This window comes from Cajanus cajan, chromosome 9 (assembly GCF_000230855.2).
Source record: "Cajanus cajan strain Asha chromosome 9, NIPB_CcT2T_4, whole genome shotgun sequence".
Lineage (NCBI taxonomy): Eukaryota > Viridiplantae > Streptophyta > Magnoliopsida > Fabales > Fabaceae > Cajanus > Cajanus cajan.
Genome location: NC_138525.1, coordinates 51,256,752 through 51,273,874, shown reverse-complemented (window position 1 = coordinate 51,273,874; position 17,123 = coordinate 51,256,752). Strand labels below are relative to the sequence as shown.

Below are 17,123 nucleotides of genomic sequence, written 5' to 3'. Positions count from 1 at the left end.
AGGGGGATCAAGGAGGAATCCCCATCCTATACTGTTGAAGTAGCCTCGGACTTCATCCTCCAAGCCCACTGTACGGAGAATATCGAAGTCAGGCGCCCTCGACGGCTCGAAGGTGAATGACTCTATGAGCTGCAGTCGTTCCTGATGTCTGTCTGTCATCTCACGTCGAGCTAGGGCCCTCTGCCTCTTTCTAGATGATTCTGCCATTTCTGAGGTTTCTTCTTGAGGTTCACTCACAAGCAGGATGCAGAGGAATGAAGATTGGAATGCAAAAATGAGAAGGAAAACGCTTATTTATAGACAAATTTTCGCCAATACGTCCCGTATTGATTCAATACGGCCGTATTGGTGTAGCCGTTATTGGGCAATTTTGGCAACCAATACGGCCCGTATTGAATTTAATACGGGCGTATTGGAGGTCAATACGGGCGTATTGGATTTAATACACCCGTATTGAAGCTGAAAGGTTGCTTCAACGGTCGTCTTAATACGGCCGTATTAAATTCAATACGGGCGTATTAAAGTTTTTTTTTTTTTTTTTTTTTAAATAAACAGAGAATAAGTGATCTTCTAGTACACCTATCATCTGTATGCATGTATGCAGTATGAGACACCTAATTCTATTTGATTCATTTTTCAAAAGAATTAACCGATGCGTTTTTTGCTTGGATTGTGCCATTCCTCCAGACGGACTGTGCGCTGCCGACTTTTATGACCAAGGAATGATGCATATTTGTTTTTTGTGTCATCAACCCAATGATCTTTCCCTTCCTTTAGAAGATGTGTCAACCCTCCTATTGACCACTATATCTCCATGTTTCCACTAGATTATTAAAAAAAATCGCTGGGACAAGAGAGAAAAGAAGGAAATGATACATTTTCAAAAGTTTGTGTTTTAGAGGGGATTATTTATTTTTTGAAAAATGGATTTTGTAAGAATGGCTTGGCCAATGGTAGGCTTAAGTGTTTAGGCTTGTTTGATTAAACACTTATGAAGTTAAGCACGTCTTGATTATTATCATTTGTGATTTGACAACTTGGATAGCTTTTCTTGAGCCCCTTTGTTGAATTCAGTTGGTGGTACCATCATGGATTTATTATATTTTTCGATTGTCCTTATTTTTGCCTAAAACACCCTTTTGTGGCGTTTTAGCGGACCTTTGTTTTTGTTTATTTTTGTAACCCTAACTTTTGCCTAGGTCACCCTTTCGTGGGATCCCTAGCGGGTCTTTTGCTCTTATTTTTGCGCAGTCCCCTTTTTGAGTTTCCTGCCGAGCTTCTTTTATTTTGAAAGATTTCTTTTTACCCATGATGGCACTTGTCAAGGCCAAGGGAAGGTGCTCCAAGTTGTCACACACACCTCCACATAAAAATGATGTGGGTTTATTATTATTAAGATGATTTTAACCTCATTCATGTTCATTCAAACAGGGTTAAATAACGTGGTTTAGAGTTTTATTGCAAGCAAGAAAAGAAGCAATAAGAAAGAATGATTTTATTATAATCATAGTGGAAAACATGTGCCCTATCGAGGCTCGGGGGTCGGGCTGTCCCCGAGGAGTGATCTCTAATAGTCACTGAATTTACACATCCCTATTAGAAGGAAAAGGACACTTGATGACGACAGCTGGCCTTGACGTTTGTGAACCAGCCTTCCTAAAGATAGGGCTTAAAGAACGTCGAGAAGGATCTTGATTCCTCTTCGTTCTTTGATCATTAACAGGGTTGTATTCTAACCCTTGTTTCCCCGGATTGTCCTTGATAATGGGTAGCTCCGGGATTCCTTGGGAGTCCTTGCCTAATCCTTGTCCCGGCAAGTATCCGTTCTTAGTGAGCATATGAGCTACCTTCTTCATTTCTCGGGGAAACGTCTCAACATTAGCAATTTCCAATGCTTGGAAGGCGGTTTCCAAAGCTTCCTCTGCTGCATCCACATAAGGTATGGTGGATGGCTTGCTGATGAGTATGTCATCTTCAGCTTGTACGGTCACCAGTTTGTCACCCACTATGAACTTGACTTTCTGGTGGAGCGTAGAAGGAACAGCTCTTGCATCATGAATCCAAGGTCGGCCGAGGAGACAGCTGTATGCAGGAGTAATATCCATTACTTGAAATTCGACATTAAAGATAGTGGGCCCAATTTGGATTGGAAGACTGATTTCTCCCACCACTTCTCTTTTAGAGCCGTCGAAAGCTCGAACGATCATGTTGCTCGGGCGCATTTGGACTCCCTTGATTGCCACTTGATCAAGCGTTGTTTTGGGCATCACATTCAAGGAAGATCCGTTGTCTACCAAGACTTTTGCGATGTGATATTCCTTGCACTTTACGGAGATGTGCAAGGGCTTGTTGTGATTAGGTCCCTCGGCGGGGATCTCTTCATCGGTGAAAGTGAGGTGATCGTTAGCCGTGATGTGACTAACAATCCCCTCAAACTTGTCTTGGGAGATGGTATGCGACACATATGCCTCATTCAAGACTTTCAACAGAGCTTGCCGATGCGGTTCGGAGCTTAGGATCAATGACAACAGCGTAATCTTTGCTGGTGTCTTGTGAAGTTGATCCACAATGGAATACTCGCTCTGTCGGATAAATTTTAGCAGCTCTTCAGTCTCCTCCTCGGATTCTTTATTTTCCTCGACTTTATCTTTTTCTTTTTCTTTTCCTTTATTCTTGGGGACTTTATCATGAAGATCTTCGGGAGTGTAGATCCGGCCACTCCTAGTCATGCCCCCAAGTCCAGCGATGTTGGAGATATCGCTGTCGGCAGAAGAATGGATGTCGTATATCCATGGCACAGCCTTATTTGATTCGTAGGGGAAAGGCCTTGGAGCGATGATCCTTAACGGTGTCGGACCTTCCCCTTTGTCTGTCTTGATTACCAACAACGGAGTCGTCGTGTGCTTGCTTGGTGCAGTTGTTGGTTTGCATTTAATTACCAATGGCGTGCGATCCATTCTGAACATACGCATCGATTAATTCTTTCTTTTTATTAATATTTATTATTAAATTACCGGGAGAGATAAATGCAAATGAATGACTAATGAGATAAAAAGGTAATAAATCTCAAAAATACAATTTTTATTAATTGAAGAAAGTGTACATCTTATCATACAATGCTTTGAAGCAATTTTTTACAAAATGAGAAAAGCCGATAAAAACCCACAGGCGGGTTCATGTTTCTCTTCCATTCGTCTTCGGCTTCCTCAACATGGCGGGCCATTGTTTCGACTTGCATATGGACAGCTTGGCTCATATCATCACTGATCTTCTGAGCGTCCTTCGCCTTTTGAGTATGATAGTTGATCATGGCCTACAGCTCATTAAGCTCATCCTCGGCTCTATCCTTCTCCTCTCGGAGTTTAGCCATAAGTGCTAGTCCTTCCCTTTCCTTCCTGTGGAAATCGGAAAGGCTTGTGGTTTGTTGTTGAGCAACCTCCCACCATTGTTGCGCATCGGATCGAGTCAAGAGCAAATCCTCTTGCATGTCCTTGATCAACTGTGCCTGCCTTGCATGCTCGGCTTCAAGGCGTGCTATTTTTGCGTTGACATCTTGGAGTTGACTACTCGGTTCAACCTTTGGCATTTTGGATGCCCGAATAGCCTCCTCATTGAGGTTAGCACACTCATCCTTGAGCCGCTCTATCTCATGGTCTTTCTTCTTGCATTGCCTTTGTAGACCATCAATGGTGAAACTGGATTCTTCATTCTTCTCTTCAAGAACTATCATCTGAGCTCCCATGATTTCCAGTTTCTTGGTCAAGGCGTCGACTTGTTCTTGCATTAACCTCCTTGTAGTTGCAGTTGCACAAGAGGTAGATGGTTGGGACACCCCCCTCTCTCTCCTCCAAATCTCATAGTCGGTGGAGACTGATACCCGAGGCTTTCCAAGCTCTCGATCTCCCTCATAGATTGGTCTCTCCCACACTCTAATGACAGCGTGCATATCCCTCTGATGCTCGGAATCAAAGGAGAAACACAACCCCCCAAGCTCTTCTTTGGTAGGAACAATTTGAGTCCTCATTAGTTGCCTCATAGCCAATTTAGGTGAATAGGCTATGCAACCTCTGAGGCCCATCAGTGGTACGCTTGGGTAATTGCCGCATCTCATCAATACATTGCTTGGACGGAACCAAGGGCAAACCCATGTGAAGTGCTCAATACTCCACTGTTCCATCTCTTCCTTCCACTCGGAAGCATATCGGCGACATAAGGGGATCTTCGAAAAATTCCTCAATGGATCGGGCAAGGTCCCCATGTGACTGGAGGCGTAGAAGTGTGTGATGCCCCACACATACAACAAGGAGGTGCAACATCGTATAGTCTTCCCTTGCTTCTGTTGAGATAGGTTAACAGAAAGCAAGGTGTCGGCAAGAATAGCAGGCACGGGACTCTTCATATGTACGTCCCAAGCGAAGAAAGCGTCCATAGCAGCATGGTCCACTGTGTTAGCATGAAAGGGGAATAAGATCGTCCCAAACACAGCTAACGCTAGAGTTTTGTTGAAAGCTAACCAATCTCCCTCACCAGCTAAGGAAGAAAGGTGATCTTCAATCATAGCAAGCTTCCAACCCTTAATACTGCCGTTCCCCACTAAAACGGATAATCGTGATGGCAATTTGACCTGAGTAGCGACCCTCTCTACGGCCACATAATTTCCATGAAAGATATAGACCCCTGCTGATTTGGGCCATCGAAGCATGAGCTCGTACTCCTCGAGAGTAGGAACTAGGTCAAACTGGGGGAACTCGAAACAATGTAGATCAAGACTCCAAAAGTGGACCAATGCTCTCAGAAAGGCCGGATCCACACATATCTTCATTAAGTCGAGAACTCGTCCATAAGATTTCTCGAATTCCATACGAGCCTCTCGTGGCATCAAGGAACAGAGGTGATCCAACTTCTCGGCACGGCATAATAAGAAGTCTACTTTCTTCAATTGCCTTTGCACTTCCCTAGACCTCTCCATATTCTACAATACAATGCATGATATGAGATGATGGAGATGAATATGCATGCATAATGTTTATTCAACTAAGCATTATCATGTTTTGGGATTTTCCTAAGATGATGCATGATATTGCTTGGTTTGGATAAATGCATATTTTTTCTTTTGGATATTTTGTATTTTTTGGGTGAAAAGGGAAACTACCTATATGAATGCAATGAAGGTAGATGTTAACACCATGTACTAGAAAATCTTTATTTCTATTTATTCTTATTATTTAAAAAAAGAATGTTGTATGTTTAAAGAAATGCAATGTATGCTCATACAATGTCACATAAAAATGCACAAACAATTCACTCATCCACGAACAGTCACGAGCGAATCACGAGGTAGGGGTATCCTGCAGAAAAGTGCATATTCAAGGTGGTTCTAACTGTTCTCACCGGTCTGAGGCCCTCAAGGTGCCCCCATTATAGGGACCCAATTCCTCTCGTCGTAAGTCGATGGAAAGCTCCAACGCACTGTCGGACTCGAGTTCATGGTTATCACCTTGAGTGATGCTTTCTGACAACGGTCTACGGGCACCTATAGACCCATTCGACAACCGGCCGTACTAACATCCACTCCCTATGGCTTTCCACTCATGCCCCCGGGTATAGAGGGAACTGTTGTGTGCAAAGGTTTGTGTGCAATTTATATTTCAAACAATTGCGGAAAATTAAACAAACAACAGTTATTAAAGCCAAATAAATAAAGCATGTTATCATACAAGCAAAGGGTAATAAAGTAATTTTAACTATTATTTGTTAAAAATAATCTGTCACTAAATGGGACTGACTCTCGAGGCTTCCCCAGTGGAGTCGCCATCTGTCGCCACCGGCCCGAAACGGGCTTTCGGCATTCGCGAAGGATGGTTGGACTCTTTTATTTGTTTAAAAATATGGATTGCTAGAATGACTTATTCTCAAACTGAGACCTCGTCAAACGAGCAATTTTATTAAAAGGCTCACCAATCCATGTTAATCCCAAGCGGGACCCTCCATAGATTAGCGGTTTTCATAAAAAGGAAGGGTTCATGGAGTCGCCACCAATGTTTTACTCAAAACATTGGAAAAAGGGATAAGGCAATTGATTTTATAAATCAACTTCGGCCATTACAACCAGAGTTGGGTAAGGGAGTCGGTTACGCGTGGGGAAGGTGTTAGCACCCCACAGCGCCCCTTTCGGGTTCCCTATGACAGATTATTTCTAAAATAATAGCGCAAAAATTACTAAATTACCCCTATTTATTATAAGCGATTATAAGCGAAATATCTACATGATGATAATTTAAGTATGCAACACTCAGAAAGCAGTAAAAGAAAGGATTTAAGAAGGAAACCTTTGAAGCGTGCTTTTCTATATATTTAAACAGAAATTGGGAAGCTTTTTGGCGTTCCCTCACTCTACAAGCCCGCTCGCTCCTTCCTAAAAAATAATTTTTGACTTGGAAATCCGATGGATTTCCCTTCGACTTAGTTCGAGACTCAAGCAAAATGCTCAGAACTCAAAAACTTCGTCGGATCAACTCTCCGAGTGATTTCTAGGCAGAGCACTGCTCAAAAAAACCCAGAATACTCAAGAAGAGGGTTAAAACTGTGTGTAAAAGTGTGAAATGACGTCCCATTGACGTCATATTTATAGGGAAAAGGCTCAATACGGTCTCTGGAGGTCAATACGGTCAACACTGAAATTTTGAACTACAATACGGCCGTATTGAATTCAATACGGCCGTATTGAAGTTCAGTGCAGCCGTATTGAATTCAATGCAGCCGTATTGAAGTTCAGAAACTTCAATACGGCCGTATTGAGTTCAGTGCGGCCGTATTGAAGTTCAAAATGTTCAATACGGCCGTACTGAACCTCTGGGAGGCCGTATTGGGCTTCATTCCTCCCACTTTTCTTATTTTAGCTATTCCAAGACCTCTAAACCTACAGATAGTCATCCTATGGTCTTCTGGGAGTCCTTCCGGCTGACTTTCCTTTGGTCTTCGAGAGTCTTCAAGCTTTATTTCCGACCCGGACAATTTTAGGAGTCTACAACTATAAGAGCTACCTACAATTTGCAATATGCGTGGGTAAAAGTCATTGACTTGTATTTACACTATCTACTATAGGTAAATACCATTAAGTTGTACTTACATGTTATGACTGTAGGTAAAAGTATTTTATTATTATTATTATTATTATTATTATTATTATTATTATTATATATATATATATATATATATATATATATATATAATATCTCTTATAGAGAATATGTGTACTCTATACAAGTGTAGTTCAAATTTTATTATTATCTTGTATACAAAAAATGACATTAAAGTATAAAAAAAGTCAAATTTCATTAACTGATATATTTAATTTAATATTTTGTTCTAGCTAAATTTCATTAAATAATAAAAACTATATATACAAAACATATTATAATATTCACTCTTCCTTTTTTGGAAGAAAAAAAAGGAAAAGATAAGTAGATGACTTGACAAAAAGTTGTTTTTTGATCTATATTATTAGAATAACATGAAAATCTTTTACTTATTCACATACTAGTCTAATATTGGGATTCTATATTAGTGTCAACAACCGATAAGTGTTATCATGTTATTCTAAACATCATGTTTGTATTATATTTCAGTATCATTGTTCATAAAGCTAGAAATATAAGTATTCAAACTATGTTATAAAAATGACAAATTCATGATGTTAAATTTGTTAATTAGAAATAAAAAAGGAAAACATATTGCATTGATAAATGTCATCCTGTAAGTATTGTCATCTATAGTGATCCACTGCATGTAAATCCTTCACCAATCCTAAAAAAAATATGAAAGATGTCAATTTTACAACACTATGATAATTATCATCATCATGTACTATGAAATTAAATTATGCATTTTAATTACTAAAGTAACATTTTAGAAGGGAATGAAGAGATAGAATTTAAGAATTAATAAAATTGAATAGATAAAATGAAACATTTTAGGCAAGGAAAATATTTGTCACAAGTATATTTTCTTCCTGAAGCATATTATGTTATTTTTATTTCCCCAACCTTAAAAAATTAAGTAATAATTACCCGTATTTAAAAAGTAATCAATGGTTACATTACATTATATCCCAATGCTTATATATATATATATATATATATATATATATATATATATATATATATATATATATATATATGAAAGCCTTCTATTCATCCAATCACACATAACATTATAGTAACAGAAAAGAAAAAAAGATTGTTGTCAATATGAAGTATCAAAAATTTAATTATTTCAATTTCAATTAACTCACCTATATCAATTTGTCGCTTTTAGTCATGTTATTAGTGACTTATGGAGTTAAAACAAGGATTTTTGAAATTAGAGAGATGAAAAGATCAATTTTTAATTTGAGGGTTTAGGGTTAAAAACATATTTATCCTAAATTCAAAAGCAGGGAAAAAATAAAATAAACAAAATTTCTCTCATTCATGTTACTTCAAAATGAAACAATCATAATTTCATTGACAAAGGCATCATAGTTTATGAAAACATGATCGATTTTCTGAGTCTAGAGACACTCACACCTGGGTTTTCCTGAACAAGGTAGGTTCCTCTTCAAATAAGATATTCTACAATATAGAAAGTTGGTTTCAAAAGATGATTCAAAGCTGGTGTAGAATTAAAACTAGAACACAATAAGGAACTTACGAAGTGTTTGCTGAGGGAGAGTGGCTGGAAGCTATATTCCTGTTCAATAATAATACCATAATTAGCAATAATATAAATGAAATGCTTAAATCATTTTTAAACAATAAGAAGCTTACACATCCAAAATATGGCAACTAGATGCAGAAGTCTCTGAAATTGTTCAAAGATAAATCACTGAAAGAACATAGAGTGAGATTAAATTTCATAATTTAATGAGTGCTCAAGACTAAGCATAAGAAAAGTATAAGCTAAATTTCAACAAGTGAGCCTAAAGTATGCAATTAAAGGGGTGGAAAAAATTCAAGGAAATATGCTTACACATTCTGTTTTAAGTTCACTATCCAATCAGGAATTCGTCCGCTTAGAGAATTTTTAGTCAGAAAGTTGCATCCGTCATGGACATATGTCTCATTATATCACTGAGGAAAATTAATTAAGAAAAAGTAACCAAAATTTTTGAGATCAAATTATTAGTAGGAAGTAGAATAAAAGTGTTCACTTACAAGTAATTCAATTTTTCCAAGTCTTGAAATGAATTGGGATCGGACTAGTCAACCTGTTAGAGCTCAAATATCTGAAAGGATAAAAGAGATGATTACTATGATGAAGTAATAGCACATGCCATAGGAAAATTCTAACAATACAATTACAATGTAAGGAGAGGTAATTTCAAGTTTCCAATAATTCCTAAAACTTAAGCTTTAGCAGCTTTATCCTTGAGCAGAACTTGATTGAAAATTGCATTCCTAAAATGCAGACAAAATGTAATAATTTGGAATTCCTTAAAAGGAGAAATTACTCACAATTCTGTCAAACTTGTCAAGTCGGATATGATAGAAGGAATTGGGCCTTCCAAGGATGTGCCCCGCAAATCCCTACCAAAAGAATATTTTCTCAGATAATACAAAGCAAGTTAAGCATGATATGATAGTATAATATTATTTCATTCTTCAACATAGAAGATGTCATGGATGAATCAAGATTGGGACTCACAATCTATCAAGTTTGGTCCAATTCCCAATAAAACTAGGTATCTTCCTAGATAAACTGCTCTCATCTATCCTACTACAGAAAATGTTGTGTTATTTCACAATTCAACAAAGACATAAAATGAGGAAAAGAAATTGTATCACATCATGTCACTCACAACTAAGCGAGATTCTTTAGTTTTCCATATGCTTTTGGTATTGTCCCTGTGAAATTATTTGAAGAAAGAAGTCTGCAGATTCATTTAGATAAAAAAGTGAAAAAAGAGGAGTTAGGCATGCATGAGCAAACAGTATGAAATATTGAAATTGTAGATAATTTGTGCATCAAAGAGACAAATTAATGATTGAAATTGATAATGTACACCAAATGAAAATAAAAAAGATTAGTGCCTAAAAAAGATCAATCATTCGGAGAAGCAATTAAAAAATTAAAAATTAAAGATAAAATAGAGGGATATTGAGATTAAGATGTACCATCAGCACCGCGAGGAGGAAATTTCTGAAGATTTAAATCTAAAAAGCAAGCCAATCTACAACACAAAAATTCATATCACAGAAGGAGAATTGGGATTAGGGTTTCACCTTTGTGATCAAGTTTATGACAACACTTCTTGAACATCATATTCCCCTTTTCGAATTTACACATAAAAACCTTCTAAAGGATGATAGAATAATACAGATGAAATTGCTCATACTTATCAATGCAATCTTCCTCAGGTGTCATCTATAACAGAGCCCACTCCATCCCCTTCGTCCTCGCGCTCTTCCTCTTCCTCGCATGGATCCCCCTTCGAGTGCAGTGCATCACCCACTGCTCTATTTGCTTGAAACGCGTTTACCTATCAAAGTTGGCAAACGCTTCTGTAACCTTAGACTCCCTGGAATTGCAGGAGCAGCTCTACTTATGAACGTTCTGCCCCGCGTGGGAACTGAACCCACTGCCCACGATACACGACGATATCTCCTGCCTCTCGGCTTTCTAGCCGCCTCTTTCATCCGTCTTTCAGGAACGCCTTCGAGATCAAGGGCGGTCTATTTTTTTCTCTCTCTAAAAGAGCCAAAGTTTACGGATGGATGGGTGCTCTGCTCTGCCTGTGTGCTTGTCTGAATACAGCGAACGTCTCACCAGCTTCATCAAGCTTTTAATTTTTTAAAAATAATATAAAAAATGGTTGCCACGTGTAACATAAAAAGGTAAAGCAGGTATTTAAAAATTGTGGCGGTTTTAAACCATCGAAAATATCATTACTTGGTACAAGAATTATAATATTTTGCGGCGGTTATTTGAAACCGCCAGAAAAAAAAAACCATAATTTTTTATAGTGTACATTGACAATTTATTAGTAGAAGAGCTTTAAGTTGTATTGAGTTTTGCCTATACCAAATAAAAGTGGGTATAGATTTTTGAGTTATACCTACATTAAATATTTGTAGGTAAATTTTTTTTTTAGTTTTACCTACACAAATTCAAGACTATAGGTAAAAGTGTCTGTAGGCATAGGTTAATTTTTTTGTAGTGATCCTTATTATTTTCTCCATATTATAAGTTAAAATTTAGTTGGTCCCGTAAAAAAATCAATTAAAATAAGTAAAAATTTCATAAATATCTCTATTAAAGAATATATATATATATATATATATATATATATATATATATTTATATGAAAATATACATTAATATATGAAAATAGACATTAATCTATTTAACGTAATGTCACATAAATAAATTTGAACATATAATATCTTATCATAAGGTTACCAATCATTTTAAAAAATAAATTCAAATTAATAGCTTTATATATTACACATGTCAATCAACTAGTGAGATAATACTTCAGTATAATGTTAATATTTAATTAATATTTTATTTTTAAAGATTTTAAACTCATATTAATTGCTGCATTCATACTATCATTTTGTAATTAACAATAGTATTTCAGTACCAATTACATGTCAATTGCATTAATGTTTCTCATATAACTGCAGCTAAATTAAATGTCTTCTTAGGTTAAACCTAAAGAGAAAAAAACAGTGGAAACCTTAAAGTGATCTGAATTAATAACAGAAGGGTGTTCATTTTCTCAGTTTACAGATAATCATTAATTAATCAATTAAGGTTTTTATTTCTTCAATAAAGATAATTAACATGCAGACGTTAAGATTACTTTTAAACTATAAATATAACATTATTCCAACCATTTCAAAGCCATGATCAAAGCTTCTTAGTTTCTAACAATTAAGAGCGTAAATTTATATTTGATCATCAAACTATGGCTACATTAAGCAACTTTTCTCTGATAGTTCTATGTTTTATGGTTAGTTATGCATTGATGGTGCAAACCGGATTTTCACGTGAAATTCCAGAACCATCAAATGCACCAGAACCATCAAAGGAATATTTAATCAATTGTGCAGAATCGTTAGATCAAATTTGTGGTGACGAGATATTCTCAGCTATATTTTTTGGTAACAAAACAGTTAGTAGTGATTGTTGTGACACACTTGTGAGTGATGTAGGGAAAGAATGCAATGATGATATGATAAATTTTATTTTGAAATCTGAAATGTTACCCAACATCAATGAGTCTCAGGTCTTGAAGAGAAGTGAGAAGGTTTGGAATGAATGTGTTTTGCAGGGCTACCCTGACCTTGAACCTACAATTCATGACCAGAATGATGAGAATTTATACAATTGACACATTGTAATAATCTCTCATAAAAATACAATATTTTAATTTAAACATTGTATCTTGTGTTCTTTAATTAAATTAAACAACAATTTAACTACTAAAACTAATTAATACAAGTGGTACGGTAGCAACTACATCTCTTAATCAAGTTTTTATGACCAAAGTTGTTGAACAGATGTTATTATTTTTCATGATGTATAAAACTAAAAATTTAGGTAACTGAGACGTATATAAAATAATACTAATGATAAAAACATATTGCAATTAAACTCGCTATAAATGTGTTGATCACTATAGAAAAGTGTTAATCACTAATTTATGAACAAACCATTCACTATAGAAAACTTGGAGTAACAAATTAAGATACGAGACTAAATATCATTAAATAATAATTGGTCATTTATTTAGGCTCAAAATGGTGTTTATAAAATAATTGATTTATTTTAAAGAGATTCCTGGATAAGCTGATTTGTGTTTGTTACAAAGTAAAAAAGTATTTTTTAAAATACTTGATCTCACTAGCCGTGTTTCTTTTCTAAGAAACAACTCAAAGTTGCTTCTAGAAAAAAAATAGTTTTTATGTTGTTGTTTTCGCTTATTATAAAAGTTTACTTAAAAACCTCTGAAATTTTAATAAGAATTTTTCTCTTAAACAAACATTTAAAAAAGTTTAAACAAACAAAAGGAATAGACAATATACTCCTAAACTTTCATGTAAAAGGAATTAGAGATTAATTTATGTGTTTAATGGTAACATATAAACAGTATAAAATAGTTTTCACTCTCATCCCATCACAATTCACATAATAAGAATATTTTATATATAATTAATATATAGCTATATTAAAAATCATATTTAAATTATGAATTTCAATAAATTGATTATGTAAAAAAAATTTACATTAATAATGCATGACCATTAAATCCTTAATTTATTTAATTATATTTAAATTTAATTACATTTTGTGTCAATAATTTTTTAATAAATTTTGTCTTCAATTTTGAGAATATTTCAAATTGTATACCTTTCCGTCAATTATTCATGGAAATACAAATGAAATATGATATATAAAGAATCTTTAAAATTTAACATACAACATGAGTTATTAAGTAGAATAACTTCACCAGTTACTCTTAAAATTATTTCATCCCTCTTTATTTTTTTAATGTATTATATCTTATTAGTTGAATTTCACACAATTTCATTAATTAACTTTTTATGGAACCCACTAAATAGATTACGTAATTTAATTATAAATTTAATTGGACTTGCTTAATTTTTACTCAATTGAAAAAAGTGTGTCACAAAGATATATCTATACTAATTTATATAAATGAGATATTTTTTTAATAACTACTTTAATCTTCACATTTTGTTGACCATTATACCCTTCTATTTTAAAAAATTAGAAAAAATATTTTTTTTTATCAAATTCAAGAACTTGAAACTAATGGACTAATCTATTCTATACTGATTTTACACTAATTTATAAAGAAGATATTATTTTTAGTAATCATTTTGCTCTCCACATTTTGTTGACTATATATACTCTTTTGTTTTAAAAAAATTAGAAAAATAATATCTTTTTTATCAAATTCAATAACTTGAAACAAATGGACTAATCATAACACCAGTTATTTTTATTTCATCTTTAATAGAGGCATAAGGACCCTACTAGTAGATTTAAAATCTAACTCAACTTTATGATATTAGCTTATATAAGATAATGATTATCCTTACTTATATATATACTATTTTGACCTTCTTAGTAATTGATGTGAGATATTCAACACACCTCTCACGTAGAGGATTAGATATTTCAAGCATGAAATTTACATGAATGAGCATCTGTGAGTGATCTGATAACAACTTGATAACAGGTTGCACGATAGGTCTAATAACTGTCGCCACCGGCCCGAAACGGGCTTTCGGCATTCGCGAAGGATGGTTGGACTCGTTTATTTGTTTGAAAAATGTGGATTGCTAGAATGACTTATTCTCAAACTGAGACCTCGTCAAACGAGCAATTTTATTAAAAGGCTCACTAATCCATATTAATCCCAAGCGGGACCCTCCATGGATTAGTGGTTTTCATAAAAGGAGGGTTCGTGGAGTCGCCACCAATGTTTTACTCAAAACATTGGAAAAAGGGATAAGGCAATTGATTTAAAAATCAACTTTGGCCATTACAACCAGAGTTGGGTAAGGGAGTCGGTTACGCGTGGGGAAGGTGTTAGCACCCCACAGCGCCCCTTTCGGGTTCCCTATGACAGATTATTTTTAACAGAACAGTATAAAATTACTAAATTACCCCTATTTATTCTAAGCAATTATAAATTGACTATCTACATGATGACAGTTTAAATATTCACACAGAAAGCAGTAAAAGGAAGGATTGAAGGGAAACCTCTTGAAGCGTGCTTTTATAAAAAATGAACTGGGAAGCGTTTTGGCGTTCCCACGCTCTACAAGCCCGCTCCTCGCTCTCCTAGAACAAAATTTTAACTAAGGGAATCAAAGAGATTTCCCCTCGACTAGGTTTGAATCTCCAAGCTAAGTGCTCGGAATTCCAGAACTTCGTCGGATCGACTCCCAGAGAGATTTCTAGGGCAGAACACTGCTCAAAAACCCCAGAATACTCAAGGAGGGAGTCAAAGCTGAGTGAAAAAGTGTGGAATGACGTCCAATTGACGTCATATTTATAGGGAATAGGCGCAGTACGGCCTACAGGGCCAATACGGCCGTATTGAAATTTTTGAACTTCAATACGGTCGTATTGGGGTTCAATACGGTCGTATTGAAAGTCAGAAATTTCAATACGCCCGTATTGAGTTCGCAGCGGTCGTATTGAAGTGTCAATACGGTCGTACTGACTTCAGTATGGCCGTATTGAAGCTTCAATACGGCCGTATTGAGTTCAGTACGGCCGTATTGGGCTTTTTCCCTCCACTTCTTTATTTTGAGCTATTCTAAGACCTCTGGACCTACAGAGAACCCTCCTAGGGCCTTCGAGGAGTCCTTCTGGTTGATTATCCTTCAGTCTTCGAGAGTCTTCAAGCTTTATTTCCGACCCGGACAATTTTAGGGGTCTACAGCTGCCCCCCCTTTACTTAGTCGGACGGCCTCTTGGTGTATCGGCTGACAAGTAAAGGAGTTGACCCAATTGTCCGGGTATTGTGCCGACCTTCTGACTTGTAGCGTCTTCCGGTGGGAAAATGTTGAGTAGCCTCTCCAGGTGGGTGCATACCTCGGCGCTTCTGACATCCTCGGTAGCTGAGTTTACCTTCTCCAAGGCCAACTTCACTCGACGCCCGAGCCGGAAGTTGGACATCAACGCGCCTCTGATGACGCTGATGGTTGAGTACCGCCTCTCCAGGCTTAGCTTCACTCTTTGTTCGAGCCGGAAACCAAGCACCTTTGCGACGACGGTGAGCAGTGCGAGTTGTGCCTCTCCAGGCCTTGCTTTGCTTGTTGCCCAAGCTGGAAGCTGTGAGTACCGTCTCTCCAGGCTTAACTTCACTCTTTGTTCGAGCCGGAAGCTAAGTACCCTTGTGACGACGGTGAGCAGTATGAGTTTTGCCTCTCCAGGCCTTGCTTTGCTTGTTGCCCAAGCTGGAAGCTGTGAGTACCGTCTCTCCAGGCTTAACTTCACTCTTTGTTCGAGCCGGAAGCTAAGTACCCTTATGACAACGGTAGGCGGTGAGTACCCTTTTTCAGAGATAGCTTCGCTCATTGTCCGAGCCGGAAGCTGCATACCTCCGTGTTTGTGACGACGGGGGTAGCGTGAATATCTCCTTTCCAGGGATTCGTGATGATTTTGTCTCCACAGTCCACGATGCTGCTTCGACGGTTGTTTTTTGATTTTGTGCCACTAAGGGCTGGATAACGCAGGGATCCGTCTAGGGGATGTGCAGTTACTCATAGGTTCTTGTGTCCCAACTTTCCATTGCGTAGTTGGTGCCCGCTGGAGAATTTCTGATTCCTTTGGGGTGTAGACACAAAGATGCTCTTTCTGATGTGAGCGGTGCCTTATGATTGGCTGACGTCCTTTCGACGTTGGTGGAGTATCCCGGTTATCCTTGTTCGGGTAACTCTTTTTGTTTTCTGATTTTGCTGCCTCTGTGTAGGCTGTTATCCACTGGGGGATTTTGTTGTTGATTTTGATTAGCCTCTTCTGTTAGGCATATCAGCTTGACGTTCAATGATTGGCTGAGAGCCAGATTCCACTTGGGGAATGATTATTGATTTTTTTTATTTTTTTCTCCTTCTGCAGGGATGCCTCTTGAGTAGGCGACTGGGGATTTGGGGATCTTATGTATCCCAGAGTATTATTTAGGAAGCCTCTACAGGCTTAGCCTCACTCGACACTTGAGTTGGAGAGCTATCTTCACTGAGGAAGTTTAAGTCCTTTGACTTGGATATTCTGCTTGGGAGATCGTACTTCCATTGGGGATTTGACGATCTTGTTTGATAACTCTTGCTGGGGATTTTTGAATCCAAGGGTATGAGTTGAGGTTCCCTTTGGGGAGTATTATTTCTGCGAGCCTCTCCAGGCTCAATTATTTTGAGATGTGGGGGATGAGGAGTATTGTTTCGGCGAGCCTCTCCAGGCTCAGTTATTCTGTGTGAACTGGTTGTTGGATTTTCTGAATCTTTGTATTTTGCTTGCTGCTGTCAAACACAAGCAATTTTCTATTTTTCTATTTTATGCAGTTGCCTCATGATAAGGTCTTTGAATGTGCAACTAATGTG

General features: G+C 36.8%; 1 long non-coding RNA gene across 2 annotated transcripts; it reads right to left on the bottom strand.

Annotated features, from left to right (window-relative positions):
- Positions 1–7,594: 7,594 nt before the first annotated feature.
- On the bottom strand, positions 7,595–10,777 carry LOC109789266 (uncharacterized). Of its 2 annotated transcripts, XR_014429830.1 has the most exons (11): positions 10,376–10,777; positions 10,155–10,210; positions 9,839–9,910; positions 9,685–9,756; positions 9,495–9,566; positions 9,195–9,265; positions 9,010–9,110; positions 8,808–8,865; positions 8,692–8,730; positions 8,566–8,612; positions 7,595–7,806 (listed from the first exon to the last, which is right to left on the bottom strand). It is a non-coding gene; the product is annotated as an uncharacterized LOC109789266 (long non-coding RNA). The 2 variants fall into 2 exon arrangements; XR_014429829.1 differs by lacking the exon at positions 9,685–9,756.
- Positions 10,778–17,123: the final 6,346 nt, after the last annotated feature.